The sequence below is a fragment of the Panthera leo genome, chromosome B3, assembly GCF_018350215.1.
Source record: "Panthera leo isolate Ple1 chromosome B3, P.leo_Ple1_pat1.1, whole genome shotgun sequence".
Lineage (NCBI taxonomy): Eukaryota > Metazoa > Chordata > Mammalia > Carnivora > Felidae > Panthera > Panthera leo.
Genome location: NC_056684.1, coordinates 143,166,302 through 143,178,145, shown reverse-complemented (window position 1 = coordinate 143,178,145; position 11,844 = coordinate 143,166,302). Strand labels below are relative to the sequence as shown.

The window sequence follows — 11,844 nt, the reverse complement described above, 5'->3', positions numbered from 1 at the left end:
CCGCCATTAGCGGTAACAGTAAAGGTGACGGTGCCCGAGCCCCATCCGCACCGATGGCAGGTCCCAGGTCTGTGGAGGAAGCCGACTTGGGGAACAGAAGGCCTTCAAGGGACAGCTTCACTTTGTGGTGAAACACACAGGTTTCCTTTACCGAAAAGCAAGGAGCAGAAGTCTTGTTTAAATTGCATCTTCGTTTCTTCAGCTTTAAAACAAATTGTGGGGGCGCCCGGGTAGCTCGGTGGCTTAAGCGTCCGCCTCTTGATACTGGCTCAGGTCGTGATCTTGAGGTCGTGGGATCAAGCCCCGCACTGGGCTCTTCACGGACAGCCCAGAGCCCGCTTGGGATTCTCACTCTTCCTCTTTCTCTGCCCCTCCCCTGTGCACGCACACACGCTCTCTCAAATAAACGTTAAAAAGACATAAAACCAATTGTGGTGAAAATACATAAAACTTACCATCTGAACCATTTTTAAGTGTGCAATCAGGGGCATTAAGGAAATCTGTACATTTGTGCAGCCCTCACTCACCACCATCCATGTCCAGAATGTCTCCATCATCCCAAACAGAAATCTGCAACCTATTAAACCATAACTCCCCATCACCCCCAGCCCGAGGGGCAGTTCTGAGAGGGGACAGTCTGGGGTGTGGGGCTTCTCCTCAGTGCCCTTCCTTTTACAAAGGACCCAAGAGCCCCACTCAGCTGACACCTGTCAGGCAGAACACCAAAACCCAAACGCAGCCCCAGCCCTAGCATTTACCCAGACTTAAAGCCAAGGAAAAGGTCGGCAGTTTTGTGCTGCTTTAGCCTCCTCTCAATACTGCACCTTCAGAAGAAAGTGAGGTGCACAACTTCATGTGATGCGGTGCCCTTGATGGGATCCTGGCACCAAAAAAGGACACCAAGAAAAACTAAGAAAATCCGAATTATGGGCTTTAGTAAATAATAACGTATCGGGGCACCTGGCTGGCTAGGTCGGTACAGCATCCGACTCTTGATCTCAGGGTCATGAGCTCGAGCCCCATGTTGGATGTGGAGCCTTACTTTAAAAAGTAAATAAATAAAATAAAGATGCTCCCACTGTGTTTCCCAGATACTCTTGTTAAAGCACCTGACTTGAAAATAAAAGAGACAGTCAGGCAAGGGATACTGTGATGACCGAATCCGCCAGTGAGCCCCTCCTCTTGGGGACCAGACATCCTGATGCTGCTGGTGGGTGGCTGTGGGAGTCGGGAAAAGGCTGCGGAGAAGCGGCCACACAGTCTGCACAGCTGTGCTGTGAACACTGTACCTCTGGGCCCATGGTTCCAGCGCCTTAATTATGCTCCCAGACCACAAGCTTTGTTTTCTTTTTTAAGGTTCGTTGACTTATTCTGAGAGACAGAGGCAGCATGAGCAGGGGAAGGGGCAGAAAGAAAGAGAGGGAGAGAGAGATTCCAAACACACTCTGCGCTGTCAGTGCAGAGCCTGATGTGGGACTTGAACTCATGAAACCATGAGATCATGACCTGAGCCGAAACCGAGAGTCGGGATGCTTCACTGGCTGAGCCACCCAGGTGCTCCATCCCAGACCACAAGCTTTTTGAGACCTGGGAACGCCCGATTTTCTAGACACTGGGGCTAACGATGGAAATACAGTCCCACTTCAAGGCTGGGGACACAAGCGACAGGTGGGGTCCCCAGGCCGAAAGCCGACCCCCTTCTGGAGGTGCTGCACAGGCCTCCCACATCACTGTTGACCCTCTGAGAGCCCAGCTCTGGGTGTTGCTAGGACACACCGCCTGGAGCTTTCGCTCCCACCGGCTACCTTAGCATGTGCACACCCTGTGTGGCAGCCTCGGAGCTCAGATCCCTGGGCAACGAACGATGCAGAGGGAGACAGACTGGTCAGGGCCAGGTTTTCCCCATGAAGATTCCACAGACTAGAGTGGGGGTCAGGGACAGGAGAATCAAGTGGAAGAACAGGGTTGCTGCCCGTCCTGGGCAAAGACGACAGAGAGGCCAATGTGGTTTTGGGGACAGAAGGCATAATGCCTTCCTGCCTCCGGAGGGTGCACAGCTGGCAAGAACAGCAAAGCAGTTCATGTGGGGAGCGGAGCCTGTCTTCAAACCCTTCCACGGCCTTATCTCAGTTAAAATTCCAAGCCCTTTTTGCGGCCACCTGTTACCTCTCTGATGCCTGCCTACTCCTCAAAGCCACACTCCGCTGCAGGTTCCCTCCCACCGCGGGTCCCTTGCACGCACTGCGCCGTCTGCCTGGATGCTCTTCCCTCACTTCCTTCCAAGTCACCTTCTCAGCAAGGCCTACCCTGCCCCTTGTGTAAAGCTGTCCCCACCTCTTAGACCCTTTCTCAGTTTTGGTTTTTCCCAGGAGCCTGCATCACTTCGAACACGGTGTGAACGTTTACTCTGTTTATGGTCTCTCTCCTGCACTGGAAGGGAAATTCGAGGAGGGTGAGGATGTCTACCTCTTCTGTTTAATTCTAGATCCTCAGCGCCTGGAGCGAGCGGGTGTTTGACGGATTCTTGTTGAACCGAATGGATCAAGCTGCGGGTGGTTCTCCTGGGGTCCTGGCACATTTCTCCCGCCCTCCTTCCAGTTCCGGCTTCCAGGCCCCTCCCTCCCACTGCTTCTCTTCTTCCCGGCTCTGCCTGAGGCCCTCCTGTCCCTCGTGTAACAGGCTGGAGACGCCAGCCAGTTCTGCCCCAGTCAGGAGGGGAGACTGGGAAGCACCCGGCCCCGCCCTCCAGGGTCACCAGTATCTTGAGCAGACAGCAGTGACAAAAGGGAGCGTCCTCAAGGTTTGGGTGACTCCCAAGGGCATGGAGAGAGGGTGGTCCCGTTGGCTCACTTCTCAGGGTGCAAAAGCCACCTGGTTGAGGGTCTGCAGGTTGGTCGCGCTGATGTCTAGGTTCAGCCTTGGCTCCTCCACTTCCAGGCCGTGAGGCCTCAGCAGTCTGTCCCCGACTACAGGCCTCAAGTACACTACGGACACTGCTGTTGTAAAGTTTTAGCAACGTTGAAAAAGGAACAAAAGGCCCCAAATGGGAGTCACTTGTGCTAAACCTTTGTCAGCGATCCAAGGCTTCATACCTAACCTAACTGGGGTTTCAGCCCCTCCCGGGAACGTGACCTAATTTAACTAGTCATCTAGAACTACCGGGTTAGCACTAGTGAGGTTATCTGGCTGACAGACGCCTGTCTCTCGCTAGAGGAAGGTGACCTCGCTTGAAAAGAAGCCACCCTTTGCTAGAAACTTCCTTTTTCTGGCCCACTTCTGTCTACGAGAGCCTCCCGTTTTCTACAGCGCCTCAGAGCTCCTTGCCACTGGCGGGATGGGACGCTGTCCCGCTCGGGAATTGCCGAATAAGGCCAATCAGATCTGCAAACTCACCCAGCCGTATCTTGCTCAATCGTCTGCAACGAAAGCCAAGGGGCCCGTCACACAACCCTTGGCGGAAGTCAGCCGAGGGCAGGGGCTCTGCTCTGCTCAACAACCTCACCCACGGTCAGCTTTTCGGGACTCCCGGTTGGTCCTTCGGGCCATCGCCCTGCTTCACACGGCCGTGCACGTCCCCGCTGCCTCCCATAGGCCTCCGGCAACGCTGTTCCCTGGACGACCCTGGGACCATCTCACAGGCGAGGGCACCGAGGCCGCCCAGCTCACTCCGAAGGCCCAGCAGGCAGGTGGCCGGCCCGTCTGCACAGGACGAGGGCGGAGGCCGGCACCGGCGGGAAGCCTCGGAGCTCCGCCGTCCCCAATTCCGCGCCCCGGTCTAGGTCCCCAGCTCTCTCCCGCCACAGATAAACCAAGAAGGCCGCCGCGGCGGTCACGTGTCCGAGAGGCCGCTCGGTCACGTGAGCCCCAGGACCAATCCCTGAGGCCAGAACGGGGAGGCCTTGGGATTGGCCCATCCCGGCCAGGGGGCGGGACTTTGCTCGAGGACGGAAGCCTTGGCCGCCCCTCCCCGCCCAATCTCTGTGATCCGCGTGAATCTCGCCCTCCCGCGAGACCTGGCGTCGGGCTGCGACCCCTGACGCCCACAGTGCACCGGGCAGGAGTGGAGCTGTAGCGTTTCACGGTGGCCTCGCGTGGCCCTTGCGTCATTTTCCCGAGCCGGCAGTGAGATTAGGGCGCTCCTCGCCCTGAAACCTTTGCTCGCCTCCGCACCTCTGTCCCGTTTCGGGAGCCTGGGACAGATTTCTTAACGTGGCCCCAGGGGCCAACCACCGTTATCACTTCCCTGCCTCTGACATCGTGTCCCTCCGGCTTCCGTTCCTTCCTCAGGGTCGTCGTGGCCTGACTTGTGCTCCCGGCACTCGTTTGATTTTTGTCGTTCCAGCCAGACTAGGGATACGTCAGCCGTGGTCCTTGGCTGGGCTCCTGGGGGCCGTGACCCCTTCGAATTATATGCACATTAGGCGGTGTCGGTGCTCGTGTTGTTGGGGGTGGCGGTGAGGACGTCCATGAGACTCAGATGTGGAGAAACCCCAGAGGAGTGGCTCCGCACAGGACCATCGGGGCCCAGCAGCGCCCGCCTGTGTGCCCTGTGGGCACAGAGCCTGCCATGGCGTTCAGGGGTGCTTATTACATGGAAGAGAATCTCCTAACCTCATTTCCCCCAAGTACCCTCTGCTCGCACCTCAGTCTAGTCCCACAGGCCTGCTTCCTATACCTCCACGCAACTTTTTTAAAAAATATAATTTATAGTCAAGTTGGCTAACATACGGTGTATACGGCGTGCTCTTGACTTTAGGCGTAGATTCCCATCGTTCATCGCTTGCAACACCCAGTGCTCATCCCAACAAGTGCCCTCCTCAATGTCCATCACCCATTTTCCCCTTGCTCCTGATCCCCCCCCCCCCCCCCCCCCCCCGCAATCAATCCTGTTTGTTCTCTGTATTTAAGAGTCTCTTATGGTTTGCCTCCCTCCCTCTCTGTTTCCCTCCTCCACCCCATGGTCTTCTGTTAAGTTTCTCAAGATCCACATATGAGTGAAAACATATGACATGTCTTCTCTGCCTGACTGATTTCACTCAGCATAATACCCTCCAGTTCCATCCGTGTTGCTGCAAATGGGCAGATTTCATTCTTTCTCATTGTCAAGTAGTATTCCATGGTATATATAAACCACATCTTCTTTATTCATCAGTGGATGGACATTTAGGCTCTCCATGATTTGGCTATTGTTGAGAGCACTGCTATAAACATTGGGGTACATGATCTGCACACAACTTTTGATGGCACTTCTCCCTGCCGGGATCATCTCCTTTCCTCTGCTGGGACATTTTTTTTTCACCTTGCCGTTAAACTTTGACTGGGCCGTGAACTGGCTCGGGGAGGCGTGCAGCACAGCGCCAGAGACTGGAGGCACAGTGGTGAACAGGACAGGTCCAGGCTCGTGGTCTACTCAGGCAGACAGTGAAGTTGGAGACGAGGGAGACTCTGTGAGTGCCTCAGGATTGGGCCCCAGGGAGATCTGAGATTGAATGATAAATAGCTAATAATCAAGTCAGGGAGAGAGCAGGGAGTAGCAAGTTGGAAGGCTCATCGTGGGTAAGATTTAGCTTGTCATAGGAGGAGAGTAGAGAAGGTAGCAAGGCCAGCGTTTTGATCCTTGGAGGGTTGTTAGGTAGAGTGTAGACTGATCAAGTGAGTGATTTTGGAAGCCCCCTCTGGCTGCAGGCAAGAGCCAGATGGCTGTTCATGGGAGGTGTGCAAGGGCAGGAGGGAGGTGGGCAGGCAGGAAAGGAAACAGCTGAGCAAAGGCTGGAGTTGAAATCTGAACACGTGGGGGAGACTTTCTGGGTTTCAGTTTGTCCATCTGTAAAGTGTGGGGGTTGTATTCCCATCTTTAAGGTCCTCCCACCTCTGTCTCAAATTCAGCAACACTTCAGGTGGATGAGAATTTGTAAGTGGTTATAGTGAGGACAGAGAAAGATGAAGGGAAGGAAGGGAGGCAGGAGAGAGAGAGAGAGAGAGAGAGAGAAACACAAGGGGACACGGAGGACGGAGGAGCAGGGTTTCAAGGGGATAGCAGGACCGAGAGGCCTGCCCAGGCCAGAGAGCCGTCCCTAGATTCAGGCCCTCGATGGTACTGCTGTGTGACCTTGGCCGGCTCCCCCAGTTCCCTAGGTCTCAGGTTCTGCCTCTCTGATGGAGATACCAGGCATAGATTGATGCTAGGTGACACTGCACTGGTCATGGCTGGGCACATACCAGACTTGAAGGCTGAGGGAGCATTAACTAGGGCATGTTCTGGACACCTGCTCACCTGAGTTCTGAGGGTCCGGCACCAATGCCCAGGGGTTTTAGTTGCTTCATCCATAAATCTGGGGACAAGTGAGGGTGTCATAGAGGGCAAAGCAAGATCTTAGGACCCCACTGACCTGCATTTGGATTCTGACTCTACCTTTGACTAGCTAGTGAGTTTGCGTAAATCACATCATCTCTCAGAACCTCAGTGTTCTCATCTGAAAAATGGGGACTCGCAACACCAGCCTGTGAGAGTTCGATCAGACGCTGTGTGCCAAGGGACAGCCCAGCTTGTTGTAGGCGCTCAGGACGTGTCATTTCTGTTGCTTCCCCTCTTCCAGCTTTGAGGAGCCCGTGGCTGTCAGGCTGGAGAAATGTAACCGACTACATAATGTTTGTTCCTCTCATCCCACAGAGTTTAATTTCATTAAAAGTCCTTTAGAATGCGTGATGCTGGGAGGGCAAGTCAAGGAGCACAGAGTGTTCAGTTTACAGGGCAATCAGACAAGGGGTAACGTAAAAAGGGCTGAGCAGGCGGAGGCTCAAAGCAGACATTCCGTATGGTGGTGAGGTGGCCTGGCTCCTGTGCTCTGGTGGTGAGAAGGGAGATTGTAAGTCAGCTCACAGCCTGCAGGCAAGCTGGACCTGGCTGATTTCAGATGCGGCACTCAGGCGTTAGACACAATTTTTAAAAAAGGGAATGTATGGCGCGCCTGGGTGGCTCAGTCGGTTAAGCCTCCGACTTGGGCTCAGGTCATGACCTTGCTGCTTGTGAGGTCGAGCCCCGCATCGGGCTCTGCTGACAGCTCAGAGCCTGGAGCCTGCTTCCGATTCTGTGTCTCCCTCTCTCTCTGCCCCTCCCCTGCTCGCGCTCTGTCTCTCTCTCTCTCAAAAATAAATAAACATTAAAAAAATACAAAAGGAAACGTAAAGGATTTGTAAAATCAGTGCAAATGTTCCAGAATTCTCCAGACATACCTAAGTCCTTGGGATACTTATCTAGTTTTCTCACATACTAACATTATATATAGTACATGATATGTAGTATATATTAGATTTTAGGATACTATATATATGTATATGTGTGGATGCACATAATAGGAGTCTACTGTGCATACTGTTTTGGAACTTCCTTGTTTCACCCAAACATGTATCTTGGATAGTTGTTACGTGACAACATTTCATGCTCAGATTATTCTAGATTTGAATCGTGAGGGTTCCTACAAATTGGCTCCTGTGTACTTTTAACATTCTTTTTTAACATTCATTCTTTGAGCACATCCTAGTTTCTGGTAGGGTGTCTGCAGGATAGTTGTGTCATGTGGTAGAATTATGACCTTGTTTCTGTTCCTCGTATGGAGATTAAGAATGGATTAAGGAGAAGCATGTGGGTGCCAAGTTGACATGGGGTAGACTTGTGATGTCAACTTGTCTGGGCCATGGTGCCCAGATATATGGTCAAGACTTATTTGGGATGTTTCAGTAAGGATGTTTTTGGATGAGATTACATTTAAATTGGTAGACTTTGAGTAAAAGCAGATTGCCCTCCCAAATATGGGTGGGCCTTATCCAATCAGTCGAAGGCCACAATAGGTCAAAAGTCTGACCTCCCCCAAACAAGAGGGAATTCTGTCAGCAGATGGCCTTCAGACTTGAACTGCAACACCGGCTCTTCTCTGGATCTGTAGCATGCCGGCCTACCCGGAGATTTTGGCTTTGCCAGCCTCCGTAATCACATGAGCCAATTCCTTAATATCTATCTATCTATCTATCTATCTATCATCTATCTATATCATCTATCTATCTATCCATCCTCTATCTATCCCCTAGCTATGTATGTATGTATGTATGTATCTATCTATCTATCATCTATCTACCTATCTATCCTCTATCTATCTATCTATCTATCTATCTATCCATCCATCCTATTGGTTCTGTATTTCTGGAAAACCCTGATTAACACAGCATGGTTCTCTTATTAAGGAAAGGTTCTTCAAAAACTTTTTTTCACTAACTCCTGATTTAGAGTTTCTATCTTGTCTGGAGTCAGTTTGGGTTATATTTTCCTAGAAAATTACCCATTTCAAATTTATTTTCCTATTGTTATGCAGATTAGTCTCATGGTTTAAAAAAATGTCTTCTGAATTGATGGTTATTTTTCTTCTGTCATTTTTTATTTTGGATGTTTAGGGGTTCACCCATGCCATTAAAAAAACCCAAACTGAGTGTTACATCTCTTAGAATTTGTCTAGCAGGTTTTTCAGTCCTTACTGGAAGACCCCTGCTCCCTGCCCATCCCCCCATAATAAAAAAATAAAATAATAAAATAAAAAAAACAAATTGGCTAGTGACTTATTTACCTTTTGATTTTTTAAAAAGGTAATTTATCGGGGGCACCTGGGCGACACAGTTGGCTAAGCACCCGACTCTTGATCTCAGCTCAGGGCATGATCTCACAGTTCGTGGGTTCAAGCCCCACCTCAGCTCTGTGCTCGGTGATTGGGATTCTTGCCTGCTTGGGATTCTGTCTCTCCTTCTCTCTGCCCCTCCCCCACTTGTGCCCCTCCCCCTCAAAATAAATAAATAAACTTAAAAAAGAAAATAATTTATCAATTTTTCTTTTTTCTGGTTTCAAACTTAATTCACTAAATTTCTACTTTTTTTCTTTCTTAATTGCTACTTTTGAAAAAATTCTATTCAAAAATTTTTCTTAATGAAGTATTGCTTTTGGAATGATTCGAATTTTGTTGTTGTTGTTACACTCTGCTTTCTTTTCAGACCAACACTTGGTGTACCATCGGGTCCTTGGACCTAATATTAGTTTTTTATTATTAAAAAAAATTTTTTTTGCTGATTTATTTAAGGCAGGTTTATTGGGATATAGTTTCAATATGGCAAGATTCTATTCTTTAAAATCTACTGTTCTATGAGTTATGACAAATGCATACAGTTGTGTAGTGACCACTTCAATTCAGATACTGAGTTTCCCTATCGCCCCCAAAAAGCTGTCTTGTGCCCTTCTGTGGTGGCTTTCTTTTACCCCAGCTCCTGGCAACCGCAGATTTCTAGAGCTCCCCTGCCCCTAAACATCACGTAAAAAGGAATCAAACATCATGTAGCCTTTTGTATCGGTATCTTTTCACTTAGAATAACATTTTTGAGATTCATCCACATTGACTGTATCAGTGGTTCATTCATTTTTTTTTTTCATTGCTGAGGAGTATTCCATTGTATGGATGTATCCAACTTGTTCATCCATTCACAGTCGATGGATATTTTGTTTCAATTTTTGACCATTGCAAAGCTGCTGTAAACATTCTGATGTAAGGCTTCAGGAGACCTCCTGTTGTTCCACACTTGATATTGTCAGGATTTTAATTATAGTCATTCACTGTGCATGCTATTGCTGTATAGCAACAGATTATAATGATTTTAACTGATACTTCCCTGATAACTAATGATGTTGGACATCCTTTTACTTTCTGCTTTTAAAAATACTACCTTGTTCTTTTGCAGCTTTTTATGTTGACGTTTAACTTACTTGAACACTTTTGATATGGGTTTTGAGTGCCAGGAATCTATCTCTGAGTACAACATTGGCTGTATCTCATGGATTCTGACAGGTCATGGTTTTGTTACTACTACTTTTTTTTTTTTTTTTTTTTTTGTGGAAATGCTGCATTGATTCTGCATTTCTCTCTTGATCTTAGAGTTGTTTAGTGGCTTAAAAATTTCAAGGCGGAAAGACCTTTGGGGGAGTTTTTGTTCCTAATTTCCAGTTTTGTCACAGAGTGCTGTTGTATTACTCTGTTTTGAAATTTCAGATTTTTGTGGCTTAGTATGTGATCAGTTTTCTTTTCTTTTGTCGTGATCAGTTTTCAAAAATGTTGCAGGTGAAGTTGAAAAGAGGTGTTCTCTGATTTAAAGACTAGAATTTAATGTCCATCTGTGGGATCCACCTTTTCATTTTATTTAGATCTACTTTATTTCTAACTTTATTTTTTAACTTTTTATTTGATGTTTGAATCCGAGAGAGAGATGGAAGTCTCCTATTATCAGTGTGCACCTATGAGTTTCTGCTTTCGTTTCCATATGAAACGCTGGGGCACAGATATTGATCAGTGCTCTTTATTCATCGTGAATATTATAAAATGTCCTTTTGTGTCTTGTATAATATTTTGGGCCCGAAGTATACCTTAATATCAAAATTGCGACCTTTGTTTTCTTTTTGTTTATTTTCACATTTTTAAATGTTTTAATTTATTTTTTTTTAAATTTACATCCAAATTAGTTAGCATCTAGTGCAACAATGATTTCAGGAGTAGATTCCTTAGTGCCCCTGACCCGTTTAGCCCATCCCCCCTCCCACAACCCCTCCAGTAACCCTCAGTTTGTTCTCCATATTTATGAGTCTCTGATGTTTTGTCCCCCTCCCTGTTTTTATATTATTTTTGTTTCCCTTCCCTCATGTTCATCGGTTTTGTCTCTTAAAGTCCTCATATGAGTGAAGTCCTATGATTTTTGTCTTTCTCTGACTCATTTCACTTAGCATAATACCCTCCAGTTCCATCCACATAGTTGCAGATGGCAAGATTTCATTCTTTTTGATTGCCGAGTAATACTCCGTGGTGTATATATATCCCACATCTTCTTTGTCCATTCATCCATAGGTGGACATTTGGGCTCTTTCCAGACTTTGGCTATTGTCGATAGGGCTGCTATAAACATGGGGGTGCGTGTGTCCCTTCGAAACAGCACACCTGTATCCCGTGGATAAATGCCTAGTAGTGCCATTGCTGGGTCGTAGGGTAGTTCTATTTTTAGTTTTTTGAGGAACCTCCATGCTGTTTTCCAGAGTGGCTGCACCAGCTTGCATTCCCAGCGACCTTTGTTTTCTTTTAATTTGTCTTAGCTTGACATATCTTTGCCCATCCTTCCATTGGATCACGTCGTTTTAGGGGTGGTGCTGTGCCCAGAATAGAATTCGATTATCAAACAAGTCTCAGATAAACACAAAATGTAGAGTATAGCACAGAATGGCCTTTTTTTTTTTTTTTTTTTTAGCCAATCTGAACAATACATATTTTTCCGTTTCAACAGAGGAGTTAACCTTAGACTTTTTCGTTAGCAGTGACACGTTTTCAGGTGTCATGATGCTTTATGTTCTATTTGCTGTTTCGTGTGTGAGACGTCTTCCCCTCTGTGAACTGCTTCCATGCGTTGTTTGGTATTTAGGAAGGCTCGTGTCCTTGTTTCGGTGGTCTTTATAGCAATATAGTCACGTGCTAACCCTGTCCCCTCCTTCCTTAGACGCTGTCTGTGGATTCTCGGAAACTAGCCAATAGCCACTTTCCCCTCCCCCTCATTGTCACCAACCTAACCGTTTATCCCAGCTGACACCCGCAAGGGAGCCGCTGAGCTCACACTCCCGTCCACTCACTCTCCCTTTGTTCCATTTTCTGCCAGGTGCAGGATGCCAGAGTGCGACGCTGACCTAGTGTTCGGTCCCCCAGAGCTCTGTCCTTGGTCTAAGTTCCACACCTGAGTACATCCGAGGCCCCCCTCACTGACCAAAGCGGAAAGTCCTCT

At 48.3% G+C, this 11,844-nt stretch overlaps 1 non-coding gene across 1 annotated transcript; it reads left to right on the top strand.

Annotated features, from left to right (window-relative positions):
* The first annotated feature begins 8,478 nt into the window (after window positions 1–8,478).
* LOC122223333 lies at window positions 8,479–8,538 on the top strand. The gene has a single exon (XR_006204210.1). It is a non-coding gene; the product is annotated as a U7 small nuclear RNA (small nuclear RNA).
* Window positions 8,539–11,844: the final 3,306 nt, after the last annotated feature.